The 26,550-nt window shown below is 36.5% G+C and overlaps 1 long non-coding RNA gene across 1 annotated transcript; it reads right to left on the reverse strand.

Moving 5' to 3' along the window:
• Positions 1 to 7,365: 7,365 nt before the first annotated feature.
• LOC130426847 (uncharacterized) lies at positions 7,366 to 25,224 on the reverse strand. Its single transcript, XR_008907231.1, has 3 exons — positions 25,082 to 25,224; positions 22,838 to 22,927; positions 7,366 to 7,426 (listed from the first exon to the last, which is right to left on the reverse strand). It is a non-coding gene; the product is annotated as an uncharacterized LOC130426847 (long non-coding RNA).
• Positions 25,225 to 26,550: the final 1,326 nt, after the last annotated feature.

The raw sequence follows: 26,550 nt of genomic DNA on the forward strand, positions 1-26,550 counted from the left end.
AAAATGTGTTTGAAATACATTTATTTCATGCTAAGAATAATGCAAATTCATTTACATCTTATGTACTTAATGAAAACACACTGAGAATGTATTTGTGGTATACTTGTTATAAATAAAGTCTGCTAAATTGGAACAGCTTATTTTGTACTTAATATACTTCAATTGTGCAGAAATAGTGCTGACGTCCTAAAGATACATTAAAGTGTATTTAAATGTGCTAAAGTGGAACTATTGCAAGTAAACTTCAGGTTCACTTTAAATATCGTGCGTTGAGAGATGATTTTATAAAAAATCATGCAATCCTTTTCAAAAGTGACATTAGAACCCATTTTTATTAAAACAAAGGCGTAATATGTAGAAATGTGCATTGTGTATAAATAGTTCGCCAAATAACATTTAATTATAATTTTATATTAGTAAGTCATGTCAATAAATATACATGTTATACATTTAAACTATACTCAGCATGAAATAAAGGCATTTTAAATCAATTGTTTTTTACTAGGTAGGATTTAATTAAAGGAACAGTTTAGACCAAAATGAAATGTTGTCATTATTTACAAACCTAACCTTCTAAGTCTCAAAGTTAAAAAAAGGACACAAAAGTTTTATCAAGTAACTTAATGCATGCTATTCAAGTGTTCTAAAGCAGAGGTTCTCAAACCTTTTTGTTGTAAAGCCCCCTTTGGGTTGAGTCCATCCACTTCGGCCCCCCCAACTAAAAATGTGTAATCTTAAACTTAGAATTATAATAAAACCAAAAACAAGTTTTGGTAAACAATGCTGGAACATCGATTATTTTGATGGGTGTCTTATTATTCTGATGTTTGATTGCATAAAATTGATTATAATTTTCTATTTTTCATATAATGACCCAAAAGCTGGGGCCTCCTGGATCCATCTTGTGGCCCCCAGTTTAACAACCGTTGTTCTAAAGGCATTTGTTAAAAAAATGATGAATGTATTATTTAAGTTATTTAATTATGCTTTTGCGTAATTTTGAAGCTCTCAACACAAAAAAAAATGCACTTTGGTTTGAATGACATGAGTGCAAGTAAAGAATGACCAAATGTTCATCTTTATGTCCATAAAGATTTTTCTTAGTGATAATTGGTGCTGAATTTGCAAATATTTTATAGAATATAAAAAATATTTTCATTTAAGATTAAGTCCCCCCAAAAACGTAAAAAGCATTAAGGCCGCAGATCATCTATGGTTAATCAGAATTTTTTTAACAAAGGCAAAGCTTGATTTTACCCTAGTAAAAGCGGTGGTTTACCCTTCATAACATCACGGTCATAAACACAAAAATGTCATTTCACATGTGACCGTTTCACAGCACAGGTGTAGCACTAACAGTAAAATACTCATGGTGCGAGAAACGATGTCAATGCCATTAAAATTCATCTCATCTCTACAACTATACGTCCCATTTAAGGACACCTGACCGCGGCTTTTATGTTCGTAATTACAGACTTTGTAAGGTCTACTGCAGCCCAAGAGCTTCACATTCAACACAACGACTGGATTGTCACGGACCGGACCGCCATTCATTTACCGCAGAATTAATTACCTTTCCATACGACTGAAAAAGAGCAGGAAGAAGGTCCATCATGGCCATTGAAGCATGGATTATCTATCTGATGCTGAACCGCCGACAATCAATTACCGAGGACACAAATTGACTCCAGTGATTGGAAGAAAGAGCTAGTCGGCCATTAGCGGAGTACACAGCCCTGGTCAATATCACTTATACGGCGAAGAATAGAAATGAACGTGGCCCGGGTTCTTCAGCGTGAAGGCTAATCACACAGGAAAATGCCGTTCCTCTAGGGTTGAAAGCGGAGGCTCTTTTATGAAAATGTCACAAGCAGAAGGAAAGAAAACAGTTTGGCATTCGAAAGGAAATAGCGAGATGTAATTGTGTGGTAAAGGCCTATAACACACACACACCGCTATTATTTTAGACTGCAGGACTGAACCGCAATGACACACAAATGTGGGTTTATTAAGATGTGACTCACACACACGCTCTGAATGGACGTTGTGCTTCTATGCAGTATGAATACAAGTAAAGGGAAAGTTAATTATACATCACAGATTTAAAAGCTTTTTAATTCACAATGAGCTTTAAAATTGAGGGAGTAGAAAGAAAATCTAATACATGCATAAATATGTACTGCATTTATGTACAACGCTATTACTCACAGATCATTTCTGTTTGCCAGCAGGTGAAGTCACAGCACATCTATCACACATGTCTGATGTCAAAAACATATGCATCATATGTACACAAAGCAGCTTTAGGCTAAAATTACCTTTAATATCCTTTCAAGAGAGCTGCACTTCAAGAGAGAATAATAATAATATAGATAGATAAAATAATATCTCTGAGCTCAACGCATGACCTGATATGACATACCTTCAGCTGTAAGCACGTCTACGCCTCGCTCCACATATCTTCTCATTCACAAGCTGTCCATCTGAACGCTCACGCTCGGTGTTTCGGAAACCTGTTTAGAGCACAGAGATAATGTGTTAATTACTAGCTGTCTTGAATCCGTCTTATTTTAAGTGTGTGTGACAGCACAACAGTGATTCCATAATGCTTGTGGTTGTCTTCTGTTGAGACTTCTAAGAAAACCACAGAACCGACATACACTAGGAACTGGAAACAAAACACACGCTGTGATTAAAACTTGACACACATCTATTTATGCTAATAGTATTCATTGTTAATTTACATTTTATGTAATGGATTGAAATCAGAGTGCACTTTCTGTACAGCTGCTTTGCAAAATGCAAAAAAACACGTGAAAAGCGTTATAAAAATAGACCAGATTTGACAGGTTTCAGTCAAAATGTTGTATTTTTTTATAGCGCTTTCTACAATTTCATTTGAAATGGTATCAAAGCAGCTGTACAAATAAAAACACACACGTAAAAATGTGTTAAAATGTTAAGAAATAGGCATTGAATAAGTAAGGGATAATACACAGCTAGCCGTGCATTAGAGGGTTTTAATACACGACGTGGAGCCCTGGAACCGCCCGACGCAAAGCATAGTGCATTAAAATCCTTTAACGCACGGCTAGCTGTGGATTATCCCGCTTATACCATGGTCCTTTGCCAAGTTAAAGCTTTTATTGAGGTGTAATTTTAGATAAAACAGTATTTTGTAAGGTAATTTTCATATGTTATCAAACTGACTGGAGCTACCCGTGTGTTAATGGGGTTTAATCCACACCCTCCAGCCAATCAGAATCGAGAATTCAAACAGACCATGCTATAAAAAAAAGATATAAAAATGAAAATGAAACCCATGTATGATAAGAACTGGTGGGTTAGATCTATAACTACATAAATACCCCTGACATAACTGAGACCTGTGACTTGATGGCATTCAGGTTTTAAAAAAGAAAAAGTTGTGACACAATTACAAAGTAAATTTGTGTTCCTTGTGAAAATTATAAAGTCTTATGAAAATGTTCATTATTTAGTACAATTGTGGTCCATTGCAAAGCAGCTTGTATTAACCACAGTACTTACAATTTATACGTTGTTGGTATGGGTAGCTTGGGTTTAACAATACCATGGTAAAAGTGCACATCTTCAACATCAAATGCATTAGTTCTGTAGTGTAAATCATGTAAACGTTGCACGTTTGTGGTGGAGCGGATGAAATATACACAGCAACAATGAGAAATCAAACGTCTCTAGGCATGCAGGGAAATATTTTCATTCCCTTTGAACATACTGGTGCTCATATGGAAGGCTTTCTTCCCGATGATAAGGCCACTCGTGATCATTGAAGCGCTGAAGCCTTTAATATGACGTTATATCCGGCTGATACTGCGCGAAAGCTGAAGGTGTTTCACCTCCATATCATGGACGTGATATAAGACGAGTGTGGCTTGCATAAAAGCAGTTTAGGTTCACCTGTACACAAGCATCAATTTTGTGTAAACGTTTGTATACTGCCAGTTTCATTGAGAGTGTAAATTGCGTGGACTTCGTTGTCAAGCGGTAAAAGAAAGACTTCACGGCTCCCGTAGATTACTATTCACGTCAGACTTGGCAGATCAAGCAGCATTTCTGTCGACATTAACATTGCTCACTAAAACATAAATTAATATCAAGATTACATTTAAATATTTGATTACCCCAAAAGAAACACTTCTACCCAATAAATCCAAATTTATGGATCGACTCGTCATCATTGTAGGCGGCACATCTGACCAATCGTGAGCTAGCGGTGTTAAGCTGCTGCTAAGTGAACAAACTATATTAATGAGTCTATTGCAAAGTAGTAATTCTACAGATATCTATTGTAAAATGCTCGAATAACAATTAAACTGAAAGCACGTCACACTCAGTGCCTCACATATACCCGTCAACAACTCACGTGGAGCTACATCATAAACACAACCAGAACATCTGCATTAATGCACTTTCGGTATATATAGATATACATATAAATCTCTGTATGAGAGAAATGAATTACTGAATAACAGCATTGGATATCTAGGCTACTGGTTTTATACTTTTCCACAAGTGTGATGGATGATGTGTGGATGAGGACTGAAGGATGTTAGAAACAAGCTTCCCACATGTGCAGTATATATTGAATGATCTGTGACAGGCTGGAAACAACTTGACGCAATCATTTTAAACCAACAATATATTTGACAATATTACATGAGATTTGGTTAAATAATTAATTGCAAAAGGAAAATTGTTATCATTCAATCATCCTCGTGTGATTCCACATGCTAGGTCAACTCGTCTGAAGTCAGAAGAAAGCATGCAGATACTAAATCCATCCATGTCAAGATGCATCATCATTAAGAGTAAGTAAATGATAGAACTTTAAGACTAATTTTGTTGTTTTATTGTCTAGACCACATTTGTGACCTCCCGTCCTCTCTGTGATTTCAGATTTAAGATGGCTCGTGTTTATAGCTGAACCAATCGCAGGAAATTTCATCTCCGTCGCTTTAGCTTTTTTCATGGTGATGAGGTTGGCAGACTGTGAAGAAGGGAGCAGAGTAATGCTGAGTCACCAGCGACGCTTTATGTGAGAAGTGACAGGCTGCAAATGGTAGTTTGTCAGAGAAATTGTGCCATTATGAGGATTATGTCATCTCATTATATGTGTCATACACGAATAGTGATGAACAGTGAGACTTTATCAGGAATTAGAGGCACTACTTTCAGAATATTTGACTTGACCACAAAAGTACCTTTGGCTTTTTTGTTGTTCTTTAAGAAAAAACTTTTTTCATAAACCCTCTATTCTGAACTCTTCTATTGGCTATTATTTCATGTAAAATGTCAATTTGACGTTATTTGACTTCAACACATGTGAAAATGACTATGTTAAGTAACCGATTTAATTTGAAATGTTTCAAGTAGACATGGCAATAAAGAGGGAAGTTATGGATTACAGGTTTCCATTTTATGCAGCACCTTATTACAACAAAAAGATCTTTGACAGCAGTTGTTTAATATTCGACACATATCAAACCGTTCAACTTGAGAAGAGGAATCATACATTTGCAGTATTGTTATATCACTGAAGGCAGTGCTGCTGTTTTCTTTTAGCACTGATGTCACTGCTCACACATCTGAAATGAAGGACATGTTTGAAATGCAGATATTGAATAAGTTTGTTGAATGTGTTATTGAATGAATCCAGCCGCGGAACTGAAATATAAAACAGCTAATCCAACAGACGGCTTGTTTTTATTTGGGACTTTTTGCTGCTTAATTGACAGAAGAGTAAAAGAAATGGAAATCTTACAACTGTTCAACTTTAAGTAAATTCTTGAATATCTTAAAAGACATATGATGTCATGAATCTTGTAAACTTGTCCATCCTAAATAAATATACACAAACCTATAAATAATGTCCGGGACCCTGAGATTCAAAATATTGACTAGGCAATTTACGACATTTAGTCAATTTATGTATATATAATGTCAATCATTTTCATGATTATTTTATGTTTTATTAAGATGATGATTCAATATAAACTCCTGCGGAGTGGTGGAGCTCTCCTCTGGTCCTGATCTCCCTGAAGGTTTTTTATAAACACCATCTGATTTGTGTATTATAATTTGTACAATTCTGTAGCTTTTGTAGCTCTTTTTACGAATCATCAAGTGCAGGATCCGAAAAAAGCATTATTTTTGTACTTTATTGTACATATTGTGCCAGTTTACGGTCCTTCAAAGCAAGAACACAGCTTCACCTCTCTCTCTCTCTCTCTCTCTCTCTCTCTCTTTCTCTCTCAGTCACTCACTGAGTGTTGGCAGCAGATGGTTGTCTACAGGAACAATAAAACAGAAGTCTCTCTCTCTCTCTCTCTCTCTCTCTCTCTCTCACATTCGCAAACATGCAGACTCGGAAACTACAGCAAGCTGTCATTGGTAACTTTCTACGGTAAACTTTTTAAGATGAGAGCAGCAGTTTAACTCCACGCTCATGACTGAATGATGATCTTGTCCTTCTGCAAACAAAATATGACTCTTTAAACACAGCGCTAAAGGAATCTCTCTCGATAAGTCATTTTCATGCAAATAAGTTCAGTAATATCAAACACAACGATTCAAACTGTGCTAAGAGATTAATAGCCACCCCAGACAAAACATTCAAAAAAGGATATTTGAAAAACTACTGCAGTATTCTTTTTATTTACTATAGTAAACTGTAGTAAATTAAAGTATATGCGTGGTGTATTACTGCAATCTGTTAGGGTATACTACAGTCAACTAGTAAATACTGTATACTTCGAAATTTACTTTAGTAAGTTTTAAAACACATTTACTAAATGATCAAGTATTCCACAGTGTTCTATATGTGGGTAACTACATCGCTTAATATGAATAGGTGATAAATGTATTATTATTATTATATATTCAATTAATTTACTAAACATTTTTTACATGAATAACTATAAAATGTGTTGTGTCATAACAACGAGATTGTGCTGAGTTGTGAATGTTCAGTACAGAGACAGAGAGCTCAATACTGCCGTGTAAATACTCTCTGCTGAATCTCTGTGTTGATTTATTACGTCCAACACTTCTGTGCCGCATCAACATCGCAATGCTAGACACGTCAATAACTACTGACTAAATTCATCTTGCTAGATTAAATTGACAGAAAGAGAGGTGGGGGTGAACCGCACGCGTACAAACCAGACTGTCAGGGACCTCATCTCATTATTTCCAAAGGCTTATTAAAAATAAAACAGACACCATTTATCACGGCGGACGGCAACAAAAACAGGAGGCATATATCACGGGGAAATGTCAGCGAGATGCTTTATTCACCGTGTCGAATCTACTACATGACTGAATGTCGCCGGTGATCCTCCGAGCATCCCGCGGACAGCACGCCGACTCTCATCAGGACCGGTTCCTGTTGGGAACACACAGAAAAACCAGCTTCAGTAATCAAACTGTGTGTGGCTATAAAGATTTTTATGTACACTTTTAAATTGCATTTTTTCTCTCCTAAAGCTGAAAAGTTTCGGTCTGGCAAACAGCCAAAGTGAGACTCAGCTAATTTCACACTTGAAACAGAGAAAGTGCTTTAATTAAACGGTGTGATTAACACACGGCAATGTGTTACGCTATATGCCTGTAACCTCATTAAGATTATATTCAGCAAATATGCGCACTGCGAATGTGTGCCCACAGGAAAACAGCTTTAAATCTCTCGATTGTTTCTTATAAACAATAAGGAACCAATGGAGGCTTTGTGTCAACTCTCCGGCTTTTCTAGTAATCTCAGTTAAATTTCAAAAAGACATCTGAATAATGTGTCAGTGGTTGCACCTTAATTGATCTGATGGAGTTCTCAGCTATACATCTCATTTAAGTATCAACTCCTAAAATTGGAGAAATAAAAACAGAAACAAATAAAAGTGTAATTGTTCAAATACACGAGTCTGGAGGTGTAAAATGAATGTAGTGAACATGTAAAATAATATGGATGTTGGTCAATTTGATAGGACATTTTTGAGTTCATATAGAGATCTCCAATAATATTGATTTTTGTTTGCAAAGTTTGAGACATTGTTGAGATCTCTTCTGAAACTTCTGTATTTTCTCAGACTCTTTTTCTCAAAAGAAATATCCGAGACAGAAATGAGACTTAAACGTTTCATCTCATTTATGATTAGGAGAAATAACTGCAACATTGAAAGATCTCATCTTTGATTTTTCTTTATTATGGGAAAGTCTGTGAAGAAAGGTCAGAGATCAAAATATTAACATTTTCATGAAATTCTTCCCAAAGAAAATGACCTGAGCCATGCTATTTGCTTTATTTTAGCTCTACATTCATATGTGTCGTATACCAATGGAGAACTAATTTGTGTCTATTTTATTTTTCTTACTTATTTTAGGCAATACATACTTTACAATACAATACAACTTTGCAGATCAGTTAGTAGTTCAGTGCACTTAAAAAATGGTGCTATATAACACTAAAAATGGTTCTCGGCTCGTCAGGGGAACCACTTTAATTGCTATATAGAAACACATCTTGGTGCTTCAGTTGTTCTTCAGAGGTTTCTTCAGGGTTCTTTACGATGATTGAGGTACTATATAGATCCGCACAGCACCGCTTCCGCATAGAGAACCTGTTTAGCCCCTCTATGGTTCTTCAGCGGTTATATACAATCTTAAACATAAAAGTGTCTGAGAAGGTTTTTTCACGGCCAGGACAAAGAAGAACCATTCAGTCAAAGGTTCTTTAAAGAACCATCTCTTTCTTACTTTTTCATAATCTAAGAACCTTTTTTCACCACAAATAACCTTTTGTAAACAGGAAAGGTTCTTCATATGTTAAACGTTCTTTATGGAACCAAATGGTTCTCCATATGTTAAATGTTCTTTATGGAACCTAAGGGTTATTCAAAGAACCTTTGAAGCACCCTTTTTAAGAATGTATAGCACCTCAGTCATTCAAAGAACCACTGTAGAACCAAGATATGGATCTATAGCATCAAAGTTGGTTCCCCTATGATTATGATCCAAGAACCCCTTTTATTGCTATATACATTAAAAATAAAGGCGCTTAAAAGGTTCTTCACATCGATGCCATAGAAGACCATTCAGTCAAAGGTTCTTTAAAGAACCATCTCTTTTTTACTTTTTCATAATCTGAAGAACCTTTTTTACCACAAAGAACCTTTTGTAAAGAGAAAAGGTTCTTCATATGTTAAAAATTCTTTATGGAACCAAAAGGTTCTTCATGTGTTAAAGGTTCTTTATGGAAGTGTCTAGCACCTCAGTCATTCCAAAGAACCTATGAAGTAGTAAATATAGTAAAGAGTAAAAAAGTCAGTACTGATCGGTCAGGTGTTAACGGAAGAGATGTGTTTTCAGGAGCATCAGCTGATTTCAGCTGATCTTGTAGCAGCGGGCAGATGGAACCACAAGACAGTGTCCGTTTGCCAAGCGCAGGGATCTGGCGGGTACATACAGTAAGTCTGTATTAGCAAGTGAAGATATGGGGCTGTCGAACCAGTGGTGTTCTTGTAGGCCAAGAGCAGAGCCTTGAATTGCTGTGTGCATAGAAGGCCATGATTTGATCCCAGGCAAAACACATAATGATAAAAGAAATGAATCAATTGAATTATAAGAGTGAATAGATTGAAAGCCAAATGTAAAAAAACATAACTGAAAACTTAATGACATTAAACACAATTTAACTGAGAACTGAGAGATCTGAGAATACATTTTCTCTGTACAGGAGATTATATAAAGCTAGCTGAAGGTGGTTTGCAGTAGGAGCTGATATCACAGACATTTTCAGACTCCAGGGAGATGTTAGGACATCTTTGTACTGAGAAAGTACTCTTTACGGACTGTCTATCACGTCTGAGGAGAACAGGAGTGATGGGTGTGGCTAAATGATGTTGTCTGTTTTATCATCTGTCAAACATCTCAACATGATTCAGCATCTTTAATAACTACAGACCCAGATGTTCATCCAAAACAACACTGGGAATATGCAAAAAGAACATATTAAGTTTTTTTTTGTAAACACAACCTAAACCTGTCAGGTATGGATTTAAAAGTTCCTCTGATCCCTCCGTTCGTATCTCCCTTAAGATTACATTCACAATGTTTTTTGATTTCTCAACACAGTCTGTTTGTTTGTAGTGTGTTGTGTTCAGGGACACAAGAGAATAACTCCTGAAAGACAGATGATGACAGCACACGGGAGAAGATGAGCGTGTCAATAAATCATGAAAGCGTGAGACTCATTATCTGTGAGGAAAGATCAAGCGTTGACCTCTCTTCTCCGTCCCTGTGCCTGGAGGGACGGCGGTAAATAACGCAGGCCGCCCGTCCTTTCACTGCTTTGTCAAGAAATTTCGCTAAAGGCCAGATGCCCCCCGAGTCGTGGACTCGCCTCTGAAATATTTATACACGTAGATGGAGCCACATATCGATTGTGAGCCACCGAACGCCGGATCTACCACCTCACCCACTGCAGGGGTATTTAACATGATGCGGGACTATAGATTTTTACGGTCATGAATATGATACATTTTTTATGGCAAGTTGCTATGAAACTGTGAATAAAGTGAATTTTTTTAATCTTTTAAAACAACAATGGTGTTATCTCTGAGGCCTATTGCAGACCTTTGCTGTTTTCAATTTAATTTACATTTATTTGTGGAGTATTTTTCAGTTTTATACGCTAAAGATTGATATTAGCCGGTTTGTTGTATTTTGTCAGGTCATCTTAAATATCTGTACCTCATGTTTATTATGGTCTTAAGTCTATAACCTCCTCTTCCAAACAAGGCAAGACCATTCCCAAAGTTACAATAATAAAATTGATTGTAAGTCGACCCAAGGACAAGTGAGGGCCAGGATCTGACTGAAATGACCAGTTGTCGTGGAGACAGGTTATTCAGGCTGCCATAGTAACAGATGGACAGAGGTGGAGACATCAAACGTAAAGTCAACAGCATCTCAGAGGGACGAAGACGACAATCCAAACAAAAGTAAATTCCATTGACTGATCTGACAGATAGGTTCAAACAGGTTTAGTCAATTGAAAATGTAATCTGATCACTAGGATAAAAGCAGCGCAACTCTCTGAAACACGAGCGGTCCAAATGCCAAATCTTTAAAAGTCCCTGTGAACTGGATGTTGTGATCGTTTTTACTTCCGTATTCTGACACAGTTCCCAATTTCAAAGAAGAAAATTAGTGGGCGTGGCTTGTGTTTTCACTACGAATTGATTAGATGTGTAAAAACAGCTGTTACGTTGATTTTGAAATGAAAATGGCAGCAGACTGACAGTTGAAGGGGAGGAGTTAACTGATGCTCCGCCCAAGCCGTCTAATTTATGTCATTTGAGATGGATAGTCGTTTCAGGGCGAAAGCATTTTTAGATTTTAACAAGATTATTTAGGTACATGAATTTTAGAAAGAAAATTACATTGATGAGTATTTAGTATAAACGCTGCAATAATTCATGAATTTTTTTATTTTTTATTTCATTGGTACTTTAATACTATGCCAAAGTTTAATAGTTGAGTTCATATCTCTAACCTTACGGTACCTTAACAAAGCATTAGTGATGATTGTCATTAGTAAAGATTGATTTGTGTTTCACTGATCAGCATATGTATGAATTTACCAGCAAATAAAATCAAAATACAACAAAAACAGGATGTTTGTAATATGTCACGTAATAAAAAAATGATGCTAATCGGAAATACTTTATTAGGTTAAATTTGGTCCGTTACTGCAACTCCACAACACCAAGATAAAACACAAATAGAAATCTATACAAAAAAAAGAAAAACTACTACGATTAAAATAAGTAAAAATATAATATTGCACAATACAAAACCTATAGATCTATAATCAAGGATAACTTTATCATCCGGACTCAAAATCTCTATTCAAGCAGTCCCATGTGAGACACAGATCCATACAGGGCCTGGAGAATCACACACACGCACACACGAAGCACGCACTATTGAGGGTGTTAGGAGTGTAATGGCTTCCTAGGGGAAATAAGTAACCGTCTCGTGCCCATATTACACCCTAAAGCCATGACACTCATGAGACTGAGAATCCCCAGACATCATTCAGTGTCCTTGAGAAAACCCCAAACACTTCACCCATCACACACACGAGCCATATGAGCACTGAGCTAAAACCTATTGGCCTGAATCATCACATTTCTAATTCTTTGAAGCCATTTTAAACATGCAGCATCTTAAAGACCTAAAAAACAACACAATCTGTCATTAACTGAACACATCTCACACTAAACACAGATTCATCAGTAATCATGCAAATTGTTCTTAAATGATGTCATAAATGAACTGAAGAGAATATGAGCAGCAATGTGTATTAAAAAGTTAAGGAGAAAACTGAAGAACAAATAGTGAAACATCAAGAGCATTATCTCAAAAGAGCACACGAAGAACACTACAGACACTGAAATTATTCTTTTAAAGAAGATAAAAACGTGCCGGTGAAAGTGTAGTAGGAAGTAAAAAGCCTCTCTTTCTTTCTGTATAAATGAATGAATGTGTTTATGAGGTTTTCTATGACACTTTGACTAAATGAAAGTGTTGGAGATAGAGGATTTCCCAGAACATCTGTCATGATGCTGATAGCCTGTCACAACTGGAAACCTTTTCTGTCGCCGTGATGGATGACTTGTATTCACTCGACTGTCACCGACAGTCTGAAACAAACCACTGCTGACGTGAAACATCTCCTGCATTTTACTGAGCACAGAAGAAGAGAAGAACCGATGTACTCGTGTCTCGACTTGACACGCTTGATAAGTCTGAATTAAGAACCCCTGACAGATAAAACGGACCTGAAAACTTTTCTCTTTCAACTTTGGAGATGTTGCTTGTTTAAAAGCCCGGCGTATTTTTCAGGAGCCCCAATAGAATGTGTAAATAAAAATCACACTCATTTTCCCACAGAGAAATTGATTTTTTTGCTATAATGTATGAAGCTGTCCCACCAGAGCTAGCGTGAACTCTGAGGTTATTAAGAGATGCTAGATGCTTCTGTAGACCGGTCCGTATGATATAAAAATGTATTCAAAAGCCAATTTCAAAGTAAACAATACCTACAATCCAGCTAGAATCAGAGATGCCACTGTTTCTATGGAAACGAGACCCTCATTACAAGGGTTCCGCCCACTCAGGTAAAGCCTTAATTGTGATGTCATTAAATATGTTCACTTGCACTAACAATCAAGTATTTTTTGTATTTATCCAAAATAAAAAAAGCTTATAATAATGATTTACAGTATAAGTTGAGTGGTCGGGTAAGATTTATTTTAAGATGTCAGTTTTTACACCATTTAAAAGAAAACCCACTTACTTAGCTCTGTATACTGTGTTAGGTTATATGAGACCAGTCTTCTTTTTTGATTGCACTTATGCTTGTTGTTGTCCTTATACTGTCCCAATCGCTTCCATTGCTTACCTCACCTGTAAGTCGCTTTGGATAAAAGCGTCTGCTAAATGACTAAATGTAAATGTAACCCAAAAATAAGTAATCTGCTATTTTGTTTGTAAACAGAGATGGCGATAGAGAGGCAAAAGGTTTGGTTGCATTGATTGACATATCAAATAGATATTTTCTACATAACATCACTGATTGTTTGCAATGCATCATGGGTAGTTCAAGACATTACGTACATCTTTAAAATCTGCATTCATACGATTTTTACTTTCATTTAGACTTTGTCGTCTAGGTTATTTCACAGACGTCCTTCTGAAACCTAGTATCTCCATATTTCGTGATTTTTCTTTTTGCCATAAATCATCATTATTAGTCAGCCTTCGTGTTTGTTACAGGGTTTTGGAAAGATCTATCCAAGAAAAAGTATTAAAAAGTGCTTGCCAACTTTGACAACACAGAATTCAAATATTGAAAAGCTCAGATTTTTTCCATTTCCTAAGAAACATAAAATTTTGACATTTGGACTATTTGTTTTTTTCATGTCTGTATCAAAAGCGCAGGACCATTTCACTAATACATTTCGCTTGAACATCTTTTTTAAACTACTTCACTCTTTTCAGAGAAAAAAGGAACACCAAACCGCATATCAGGCCTTTAAAAAGAAACCACTACCTAGTGATGTTTAAAGAGACTCGTCTGATTGGACAGATCTCCGTCCAATGAAAATCACTGATCTTTTCTCATGCAGATGGAGCCAGGTGTGACATTTCAAGGGCTGTAATTTTCAAGGACACGTTGGCTGATGGCCACTTCAGGAGTTGTTTTTTTCTTCTGTTTAGTCAAAGATGCGGTGAAGAAGAATAGAGAAATAATATCTCATCAGTAAACATGGAGGAGTATGACGCTTCCTCGAAGCACTTACAGACTTAACGCTGCTTATCATCCACATCACATCTCAACACTCTGACAAGATGCACTGATTGTTGCTGTGGGACTCGAGATTATTTTAACCTGATGTTTTTCTGCACGGAGAAACTGCATGACGTATTCTGGAAGTGAAGGAAAAATTTACCATGACCGTCGTGCCTGTAATTCTGGTTGACACAGGTCACATCACACGTTAACAAAACCTCACGCCAATTACACACAATTATCTGTCAGCTTTAGCCGATATCAGACTGACCACAGCTAACCGCTTGTGTCATCTCTCTCAGCGAGGGTCCGCACAGGTGGACTTCACTTTACTTCAATCAGACTGCTGCAGTTGAACCTTTACACATCACATATTCAGATATTTTTTAGCGTCAAACAACCAACTGAGATAAAAAGTATTTGTGACCTCATCTACATAAATAGAATATTGTTTGTGTGTGTGTGTGTGTGTGTGTGTGTGTGTGTGCGTGCGTGCGTGCGTGTGTGTGCGTGCGTGCGTGTGTGTGTGTGTGTGTGTGCGTGCTCATATCACCACAGTTCAGTGTCCAAAGACTGAATATTCATTAACTATCTCCAATCAATTTCCATTTAATCTGCTGAGACCCCTCTTACCCCAACATCACACAAACACACAAATACTCGATCACAAACGTACCCATACAAATATATTTCACTGCACACACAAACATGCAGTAAAACACAAACTCTACAAAACACGCACGCATGCACACACCTGCAGACTCAAACACACTTTACATCACACACACTCAAACATACTTGACAAAACACACAAACGACATGCAGTAAGCACGCAAAAAACACACACAAATATACTTATATACAACACACAGAATATTACTTAAATATACAGACACACACAAGCAAAAAATAGTCTGCACGCACAAACACAGAGACATGGCGTACACAATACAGACACACGCACACATATGCACACTCTGTTACAACACATACAAAAACAAACATACTAACAGACACACATGCAGTAAACAAACAATTTACACACACCAATATACTTTGCAGCACACACAAGTAAATATACTCTCATATCATAAACAGAAGCACACACATGCAGTACACACACGCACGCATACATACACACACATTCAAACTCACAGGTAAACTGACAAAGAAACACACACACACACACATACAAACTCACAGGCGTCCAGTAAACTGACAAACACAACCACACACACAAACTCACAAACATGCATTGAACACACAAGCACAGACATGCAATACACACACACACGCATACATACATACATACATACACACACGCATGCACACACACACATTCAAACTCACAGACGTGCAGTAAACTGACAAACCCAACCACACACACACACACATACAAATTTACAAACATGCAGTAAACTGACAAACACAACTACACACGCACAAACTCACAAACATGCAGTGAACACACAAGCACAGACATGCAGTGCACACATGCTCTATAGCACATATACACAAACATGTACACAAGCACACACACAAATAAACAAATACACACATCCTATCTATATCTTGCACACATGCACACAAACACACCACACACTGTATGTGTGTTTGTATGTATAAACACACACGTCTTATGCCTCATCGCCTACAACTTATCACAAACCATAAACAGAACTTCCTCATGTTTAATTCACACAACACAACACACTCAGAGAGAGTTGTATGCTGGATGCATTTGGACTGCGGTGGAGTAGAAACTTTGGATTCTCACCGCTGGTGAAATAATGAGCACAGGAGAGCTCAGGGTCCATTACACCTCTCTCTCTATCTCTCTCTCTCTCCTGTAACTCAGTCAGCCCATTACTGCATCATGTCCTATTATAGTGAGGAAAACAACCAAAATCCATTCTCACCAATGTACAAACACATCCACCAGGAGAAGCTGGGCAACTGCGGTGAAACTCTGAGAAAAGACCTGGAAAAGAGTTTACCACAGACTCTTTAGACTTTACATCCACCTGCACTTAATCTTGTGTACCCAACATGTCCTGTCCTCACGGCAGTTCACCCACCCCCCCCAAAACATCCCTTAAACGGGAAAGTTTGCTGCTTTTCCATGCTATTTGATGATAAGGTTATGTGAAGTCCATTCCAATTTTACCAAATGAATTGGATTTATTATGCTTTTGCAAATCTGGACCTTCACTTTAAAATTATAATTGGTTTACAGTATACTTTTTGAGCTCATACTTCAAAGTAGACTTAAATAAACTAAAATATGTGCTTAGTATCGAAGTAGTAAACTTTTCATTTGTAGTTGCAATAGAAATATTGCTTTTATAAATTAAAAAGCAGGGCCAATTTAATACCAAGGAGTACTGAAGTACCCTTACAGTCAAAGTCTACTATTGATCTTAGTATATTTACTACATAAAATATGTAATATACCTGTACTGAAGTTTACTTGACTAAACTTTTCAAGGGTTAAGAGACTTCTCATTTAGTCTGTACATAAAAAATATAGACAAAAGCAGCCTGGAGATTCACACAATTCACGCTCAAGACAAAAATGCTTGGAATGAGGTTCAGCAAATAATGATTTTTGGAGAAACCTCGGCTTTATGTTGGATCAAACTTGGGTCTTATTCACATTACACCACAGGCTCTTTGCTTAAATAAATATTATCCCTTAATGTGTCAGATGATCTTTGCGGTGTGACGTCACACATTGACTCATTTTACAAAGACATTGATCTGGTCAGCAGACCCGTGTATCTCGTACCAGTAACTCGGAATGATCATCTACCGTAAAACATCCCTCAGCAGTGAAACATCACATTTACTCTGATCTTCTCTGTTTACTTGATCGATAAATGAAGAATCCTAATGAAGGGTTGGATCGGTTCTCACGCTTCACATCATCACATTCCACTCTGTGAGACTTCACCATTAATACCTAGTAACACTTTATGTTAACATTTTAAAGGATTCTAATACATATTCTAGCAACTATCCATTAAAACTTAATATAGACAGCAGACACATAAATAACTGATTGAACCAAATGTTGTTGTGTTGCGTATTTACCAAGTACGGCAATTTAACGTGTCAATGTACTGCTAACAAAACTGCCATAAAAATGAACTTAATCGTGTGTCCTGACGTTTATTCTGTAAAAGGAAAACAACTCCATTATTCACAACCAGACAGCTCTTTCTCTATCAATACTCCTCCTCCTTCTCTCTCTAACTCTTTATTTCTGTGTGTGCATGTGTGTTGTTAACTAAAGTTGTGCTGTTTTTTCTCCTTAGGGATTTGTTGTCCCCCTGACCAGACACAAATCATCTCAAAGAATATCTCCCTCACTCTCTTTCTCTCTCTCTCTCTCTCTCTCTCTCTCTCTCTCTCTCAGTGGTTGCTAGGGTGTTCTGAGGGGTTGCTAGGGTGTCCTAGATAGTTGCTAGAGTGTTATTGAACAAATCTGATCATTTCATATCAAAATATGACACAAAATTAAAAAGTGCACAAGAACACTTTTTTTAAACCTGTTGTTTTTTCTTTCAGAAGGAAAACTTGAAGTGACGCAAGAAAAGCAGCTTATCTTCACGGTTTCAGACAAACACCTGCAGGAACTCAAAGTTTTCAGGCGATTTAAAAGAATTTGCATCAAAGAATGTTCTTCTCATTCTAGTATAATCTTCTGCGAACTTCCGATGGTTGTTCAATACAAATGAATCTGTTAAAAGTCAAATGACAGCAAAAGAAAAACTCACCGATTAAAAGCTTGAAAAGCATTCACTTAAACTTCACGCAACACCGCAGAGCCGTGAACAAGCTCTGCGAATCACAAATGCACAGAAAGTCAATCATTTCTATAATGAAAGAAAACAATTAATGCGTGGCAGCTCTGTCTATTGTTTTCTATGTCTGTGGTGAAGGTAAAAACTGGAATATTGTAATAAGACAGGCAGTTTCTCGCTCGGTCCGTCTGTCAGAAGGTAAAGATAAAGTTTTCACTATCTGTGCCTGCACAGATGCTGTCCGGCTCGGAAACGAAGGCGTCTTGTTGAAAAGTGATTTCAAATGTTCTGGCATATAGATATTTTTCATGAATTATAATGTGTTGTGTGATTTCGCTCTCATCCAATTGCTGTGTTTAATTGACAATTGTTAAAGGGATGTACCGTTTTGATGTGAATTTGCTCTCTCTGCAATAAAAAGTAAAGAGTTAGAACAAGCCGAACACGTAGTATTTACCTGAAACATTTGCTACAAAACAATCCTGTTTAGCACAGATTAACCATGAATTTACAACAGCAAACCATTATTTGTCGTAAAACTGTTGTTATGCCACTAAGGAGATCCCAAATTATATTCAAAATAGGTCCAAGGACACGAGGGCATGGTGCTGTGGAGAGAGATAAAATCTCTATTCCCCTCCAGGGATAATAACCTCTATCATGCACATCGGCTAAAATAAAAGCCGAGACATGAGCAAACCTCATTACCGTGGGAAGCGGCTTTATGGATTCATATCGTTTCACTAAGTTTGTTTCTCTGCGTAGATTATCTGCGGCGTCTCCATTTGCTGTCTGAGGCTGTTTGTCTGTTGTTATGACCTCTAGACCGGTCAAACAAAATGTGTAAATATAAACAAGACCGCTAAAACAAACCGTCATCTTGAGGTTTCTTCAATAACAGAAACCCCCCTTAAAAATAAAAACGTCTACATGCAATGTGAACACACACATTGCATTTTAATAATAGATATGAATTGTTATTGCAAATATTTTAAATATAATAAAAATGATACTTTTAATTAAAGTATAATGCATGTGATAAAGTAATAATACATTATAATAATATCAAAAATGATGAATAAATATAAAATATATATTAAGTATAATATATTTAATAACTGGATAACATATATTGTAGTTATAAATATAACAATTGTATTTCAACATATAATATATGTATATAAATATATATATGTACAGTATACATAAGTGTGTGCGTGTGTGTGCACACATATACATAATCCGTATATAAATTATTTTTTTCTCATAATTTAAGAGAAATTTATATTTTTACATCTAAATTACATTTTAGAAGTAGCAAAAATGAAAAAGAAAACTTTCAAAGACTTTCACAAAGACATTTAAAAGTGAACTTTATATAACAAAAACATTTTCATAAAAAGTGTCCGAAGGTGAAAAACATGTATAGGATTTCTATATTATGAATGCTTTTGTACAGATTAGAATCTAATCTTCTTTAATTTCATTATGTGAATCGCTAGAGAAGAAATTACATTAGCCGGTCATTTCATTCATGAGAAATACATTGGAGAAATGAGCCTGAGTAAGAATGACTTTGCAAAATCCGCTTTTTTTGGCAACACGTGTCCTCATTGAGAGAGCGCCAGAGTCTGAATGAGCCGTACGACTCTATTCAATCAGCACAATAGACGGACACAAAGAGAAATGTACCACAAACTCTCCCAACAAAAGACTTTTCCACGATACAAACGTTTCTGGAGAACATAAGCACCCACAGGACGGCAGACAAGCACAAACAAAGACGCTGATTTGCGAGAGACTTTCCAAACACAATCTGTTCATTTCTATCACGAAACAAAGAGAAATTCAGCAGGGTGTCAGATTTTTTGTAGGTTTATCTCCGGTGTAAAATACTCTGCGGCTGAAGGCCACTGTAGTCTACAACATTCAGAGTAGGGAAAGAGAAAAGAGTAGAAATAATGAGGGTCAACTGCTGGGATCTGCATGTATCCGCTTGTTTACTGAGAAGAAAGGTTGAAAGTGAGCGAGAGAACCTGTATCCTTGATGCTAAAACTCCTGCTGTTGCTGTTTTCTCAGGGTCACAACAAAAACTCTTTATTCTCCTGAGGAGTTCAGAAAACTGACTAAACATCTGCTGAGTCCAGGGGCCTACAGCTCTGGGACACCGGCCTCCATTACTTTTATATCACTTTTTCCCTTAAAAACCTGCTGTGCATGAAGAATACGACACAATGCATTACACAAACTTCCCATGTTTAAACCAATCTTCATAATGCAACAACACTGGGAAAGGTAAACATTTATGTATTCAAAAATATTTAAGTATCTTCAACATACTAAAAATAAACTTTATTAGCATGTTTGCATGCACTGTATGGAAATTATGAAAGCAGAGAGACATTTTTCTCGCACATCTGCATTCGTTACACAATAATAACAATAAATTATAAAAAATAAATGTACAATTATAATATTTCAAGGAAAAAAGTTGTTTTATGGCTCCAACTAATATAAAAAACAAAAAGTTTTTGAACCAGCTGTACTGCATTAAACTGTACTGCCTATAAAAGCACATAGGTTCTGCCAATTTTTTATGTATTGTCCTAAACTAGAGCTATAAAAATTCTGAAAGAGAACACAAATATTTTTCTAAGCAAAAATGCAATTTTACAGACTTGACAAAGGTTTTCCTGAGACATTTTTGCCTGAGACCTGACTGGCTGGGGATGTCCAGTAGTTGGTTTTTCAAGTCTTACCTCCCTCAAACTCGTCATCTCTCCTTTCAGCTTCCATTTACACAAATACAGTTCCGCAATCCATCTACAGGGGCTATTAATGATCGAGTCAAAATAAGATGATAGATATTATTAAGAAACTATATAAGTTTCGTAATTTTGTTCATAGTCTACCTTAGTTGCGCTCGTCACCTTGCGGGACTGCGTGCGCAGTGCGCAGTTGTCGCAAGGACACACGCGGATATGGATTTCTGCGCGAATTTGGGTTTTCTGACTGCGCGACTGCGTCACTTTTACAACCGTGAATTAGGTTACTAGAAGTGTTTTTTTTTACGCTATTGTCAATGTAAATGTTTACACTGACAAATTAACAAAATTGTTCAAACTTAGAATTGAAATGTTTGAGACACTCCAGATTTATACTGGGGCACGTGTAAGGCCCGATTCACATTTCGCGTCTAAAACCGCGCGGAAAACGCAGGTAGCGCCGCTTTCTCCCTTCAAATGACCCGCAGTGCGCGCGTCACTCCAAAAGGTTGAACTAGCGACGCCCTGGCCTTTAGTAGATGTCAATTATAATCAGTGTTGCGTGTAACTAGTTACTAAGTAATTAGTTACTGTAATTACATTACTTTTCTCTTGAAAATGTAAAGTAAGGGATTACTCTTAGTTTTTCTGTAATTTAATTACAGTTACTTCTGATGAAATTTAACTAAATAATTTATCTAATATATGTGTGTGCAATAGTTTAATTGACATCAAAATTCAAAGTCTTACTGTAAAATATGCGCTTTAATATATCATTCTCACATTTGTAATACTTAACAGTTAATAATACTACTTTACGTAGTTTTATATTATTTATTTGAATAAATTAAGAGCTGTTTCATATCTATGCTTGAATCACTTAACAAATCAAGGTTGATGTAGGACATTGAAAGTAAAAAGTAATAAGTAATTAAATACTTTTTGGAGATAGCAATTTGTACAGTAATCTAATAACACTATTGAATATGTAATTAGTAACTAGTTATTAATTACTTTTTGTTAGTAACTTGCACAACACTGATTATAATGAATACATCACGCTTTTTACTCCACTAAAGTAAGTAAATAAGAATTTAAGATAGATAGTTACTGCCCATCTCTTCACTTTTAAAATACAGTCAGACATGTTTTAGAGGTAATACAGTCAGACATGTGCCACTTCTTAAATAAAATGAGATATATTAAGGTGCTTATTGCCGTCAAATTAGAAAGTTCCACAACAAAATGCCTCGAAATGCATTTATTTTCTCCCATCCGATAAAAACATACACTTATAAATGCTCGCTCATCACTGGTTGTGTAAAATATGGACAAACCTAGAAATCTACAATCTCTCAAGAGTTGAAAAAACTGGGCATTTTGGGAGTATTTTCTTACTTTACTGTATGTGAGGAAACAATGTTTATAGTACAAAGAGTAACAGTATTTGAAATGAATAATTTGTCAAATCTAGAGACCTGGAAGTTAAGTCAAACAGCAGCTGTATGTGTTATTTGAAGAGCCGCTGTGAAGGGCAGCGATCGGCCGTATCGAGCCAAGGACAGCTGGACATCATCAATACTCACAGATCAATGTCATTGTAATGACAACTGAAGGGTGTTTTACTGTTAAAACACGGTTTCAGAAAAATCAACCTTTTCCACGCAGTGTTATTGGTGTAGAGGCGCTGAAACACATCATCATTTTCATAATAAGTTTGAACAGTGAGCTTTCTCACCCACACACATTCATCTGAGCGACATTATGACATGCTTTTTATTAACCTTTCCATCTCTATTTATTGTCTCTCACAGTCCTTGAAACAGATTTTCATATTTTCAAAACTCATAAATTACCAACTTTTACTCACCTTTACTCCAGACGTGTGGAATGTTATTCTGTGCGACACTTGTTTAGGGAGACGTCTGACCTACTCTCTTCTTCTGGGTATGTGTAAGAGCTTCATGTGAGAAAAAAAACACATTCAGTAATCCACACGTGAAAACATACAGTACCAGTATTTACTATAGTAAACTGCAGTGAAATTCCTAGAGTCTATAGTGTTTTTGAACCGTACCATGGTAAATATTCAATTATACTTCAGTGTTTATTACAGTTATCGATTTTCTGTAGACGATATTAGGATGTAAACAACACTAGTCCAGAAGCATCTTGAAAATGGTCTATATGATGCAGTATACTGTGGTATACATTAACAAACTTATTCTGTTTATTTAAAATCTGTTAAGAATGTTCCCATAATTTTTTTTAAAAAAAGGATAAAAACAGGTTGTTTTCCAGAACATTTCCTTCGACATTGTGCCAATGTTACTTAAAAAGCTCTTTTGAAAACCCTTAGTAAAACAGATCTTCTCAAGGCCGATCCGGTCCAGGTTATATTCTGAGAAGAAGGAAAACCCTGAGAAACACAGAGATGGAGAACAAAGAGCTCTCATCATCACTGTTTTTCAATGTGATTTTGCTTGGGACAACAATCTAATCAACGAACCATTCATCTGTAATTCTGAGGCATATAATAAATTAGGTTTATTTAGAGAAATTGAAAACAAAAATGGCGATACACCAAAACATCATATCTCGTCCTGTTACAAAAACACGCATTGTGACTTCAAGTTAACTATTCCTTTAAACATAAATCCTGTCATATAGAAAATATCAGACAATTAAATAATGAGATAATAAAGATGTAGTCGTTTAGTAAAACGTGAGGAACTGTGTGTTTAGCATCACGAGGTGTGAGTAGGTAAAATGTGAATCCCTTGAACACACCGTTTAACAAAACGCTGGCTTGAAGGCAATTATTTCTGAGAGACCAAGAGGAACAAGTCTCTGTGGAGCTGTGAAGAGCTGATGAAGCAAACCATCGTGAGAGAGAACCAATATAAAAAACGGCTTTCTCTGTAATGAGCGCAGGATTAGTTAAAGGTTCTGAGCCTGTGGAAGATTGTTTAAATCAGCTGAAAACGCTCATGACACTTTAATATCAGCGTGGGGAACACCTCAACACACCTGCATACAAACTGCATGCAATTCAAAACGTATAGACCCAGATGAACACTTTATTACTCATTAAGATCCTTCCCTCTTGTCGTTTCAAACCTGTATGACTTTCTTCTGCCGAACACAAATGATGGAGATATTTTGAAGAATGTTGATAACCAAACAACACTGATCCCCACACCGTAAACAAACATGGGTATGTTTTTTCTACAGATTTTCCATGTTAGGTATTTTTGAATACGGTAAAAAAACGATACAGTAACAGAAAAAGACTGAAATTTACAAGAAAAATGGAGGGGATTCATTTTACAGGGAACCTTCATTTTACAGTTTATTTCTGGCACTAAAGAAATCAATTACTTTTTTAAAGTATATTTTTGAAATGCAGTAAAAAACTTACAGAAAAAGCCAACAAATTTATAAGTAAACAGGGAAAACAATTAAATATATATATATCCTTACATCCTGTAATTTTACAAGAAAAAATATTTTACGGTATATTTCTGTTTCTCCAGTTTAAAGCAATTGTGAGATTTTTCATTTTGACATTTCTCAAAATATCTTCTTTTGTGTTCCACTGAAGAAGATTCACATACAAGTTTTGAACCACATGATGATGAATTTCTATTTTTGTATGAACTAACCCTATAAACTCTGCTTCATACAAACAGTTTGTCCTTGCGTTCAGTAACGTATAGTCATTTGGCATCCTCGACGTCATCAATATGTGTCCATTAGTGTTAATGTACTCAACAAGACTTTCTCTCGGCTGTAGACCGGCTGCTCTTTAGGAAAACATGTTCTCTCGGTATGTATTGACTTTTCTCTCCGGGCGGTCTGCGATATTAAAAATAGATTCAGTGCTAACATTTAGTCTCGATCGTTTTTAACATTTTACCCTATCTGACGTCTGAGGTTGAAATCCATCCAGAAACATACTTTACATACACATACATAAACATTTGTGCATTATTGTAGTAGAAACAAATCTCACTATTCAAAATGTAATTGAGTTGCATTATGATTTGCATTAAGACACATTTTAGAAACAAACAACCAATATAACATTCGGAGATTCAGATTGTACCCTAACCTCTCTCTCTCTCTCTGTGTTGTCTGTCTGCCTGACACCCAGATTCACAGCAGAATGGAGGTGATTTCACATGCAGCACCAGCAGGGCGTCTGTTCTCTACTCGCTCCCCGGAGACTCGACTCGCTCCTCAACAGTGTGCTAATACAAACCTGCCGCTGCGGGAACAAGAGACGGACCCTCAACGACCACCCTGAATACTGATGTCCAACCGCCTCAACACACACACACTAGTGTCCTGTAATTCTGGAGAAAGTCTATAAACAAGTCTAGGGATCAACATTAGACTTTTGTGTCTTTATTTTCGTCAACAAAAAGTTCTGTCAGCATTTAATCCTACTCATGTGCCTATAAACCTGTATTTCAGTGGAACACAAAAGAAGATAATTTGAGAAATGTCTCATTGGTTCCCACAATTCACGTCCATGGGGTTCAGTGTCGTTTGATTAGCAACATTCTTCAAAATATCTTCTTTTGTGTCCCGCAGAAGAAAGAAAGTCATGCAGGTTTGAAACAACATGTGGGTGAATAAATGATTTCCATGTTTAGGTGAACTATCACTTTAAAGCTCTCTTTGGGAGACACATAGACCGTAACATCGTTGTTCGGTTATCAGAGATCGAACTGCTTAATCTTTTCTTTTTGTTCATTGATGAGTCTTTATATTCTTTGGGAACAGGACAGCACATGAAATCCTGCGTGTTTGACGTGTCTCTGTATTTGACCGACATGTAGGCCGGTTTTGGAGTCTACCAGCAATTACCGGTCTGTCCGGATGAGCTGAAGCGCTGCGGATTCAGAGCATGATCTCCAGTGCAATAACACACGAGTCTGTCCGTATTACAACCCACTCAGCTGCACACTGAAAGAGAGAAAGAGAGAGAGATAGAGAGAGAGATTTCTGCAAATGGGATAAACACACCATAGAATCCCTGAATGCTGAATTGTAAAAACTTTTTAAGAGTTCAGAGAACAACACCAAATAATGAATGCAGGGCCGAATTAGTCAGATACCCTGATAAAACCAGAGCTTCAGGTGTTCAGAAACAGAGCGAATGCAGATGTTAGTGGAGGAGAAGAGACACACATCAGCTGATGCTTCATTCATCACAAACATTCAGAAACAAACTACCTTCATCTGTTACATCAATGCACATATACACTCTTTAGGCTCATTTTTCTGCCTGAAATCTCATTTTGATATTTTATTTCCATATTTCATTTGTTTATTTGAAGATGTGACCCCCAATTTTTGAGATTTTCACATAACCTCGAGGCTTAAATAGGCTTTATATTGATGTATGAGTTGTTAGAACGGGACAATATCTGGCTGAGATACAACTGTTTAAAGCTCAGGAATCTGAGAGTGCAAAAAATCTAAATATTGAGAAAATAGCCTTTGAAGATGTTAATCGGGGGCACTGTGGCAGGCCATCCACTCACAAAAATAATTATTAAATACTTAATATCC

The sequence above is a fragment of the Triplophysa dalaica genome, chromosome 7, assembly GCF_015846415.1.
Source record: "Triplophysa dalaica isolate WHDGS20190420 chromosome 7, ASM1584641v1, whole genome shotgun sequence".
Classification (NCBI taxonomy): domain Eukaryota; kingdom Metazoa; phylum Chordata; class Actinopteri; order Cypriniformes; family Nemacheilidae; genus Triplophysa; species Triplophysa dalaica.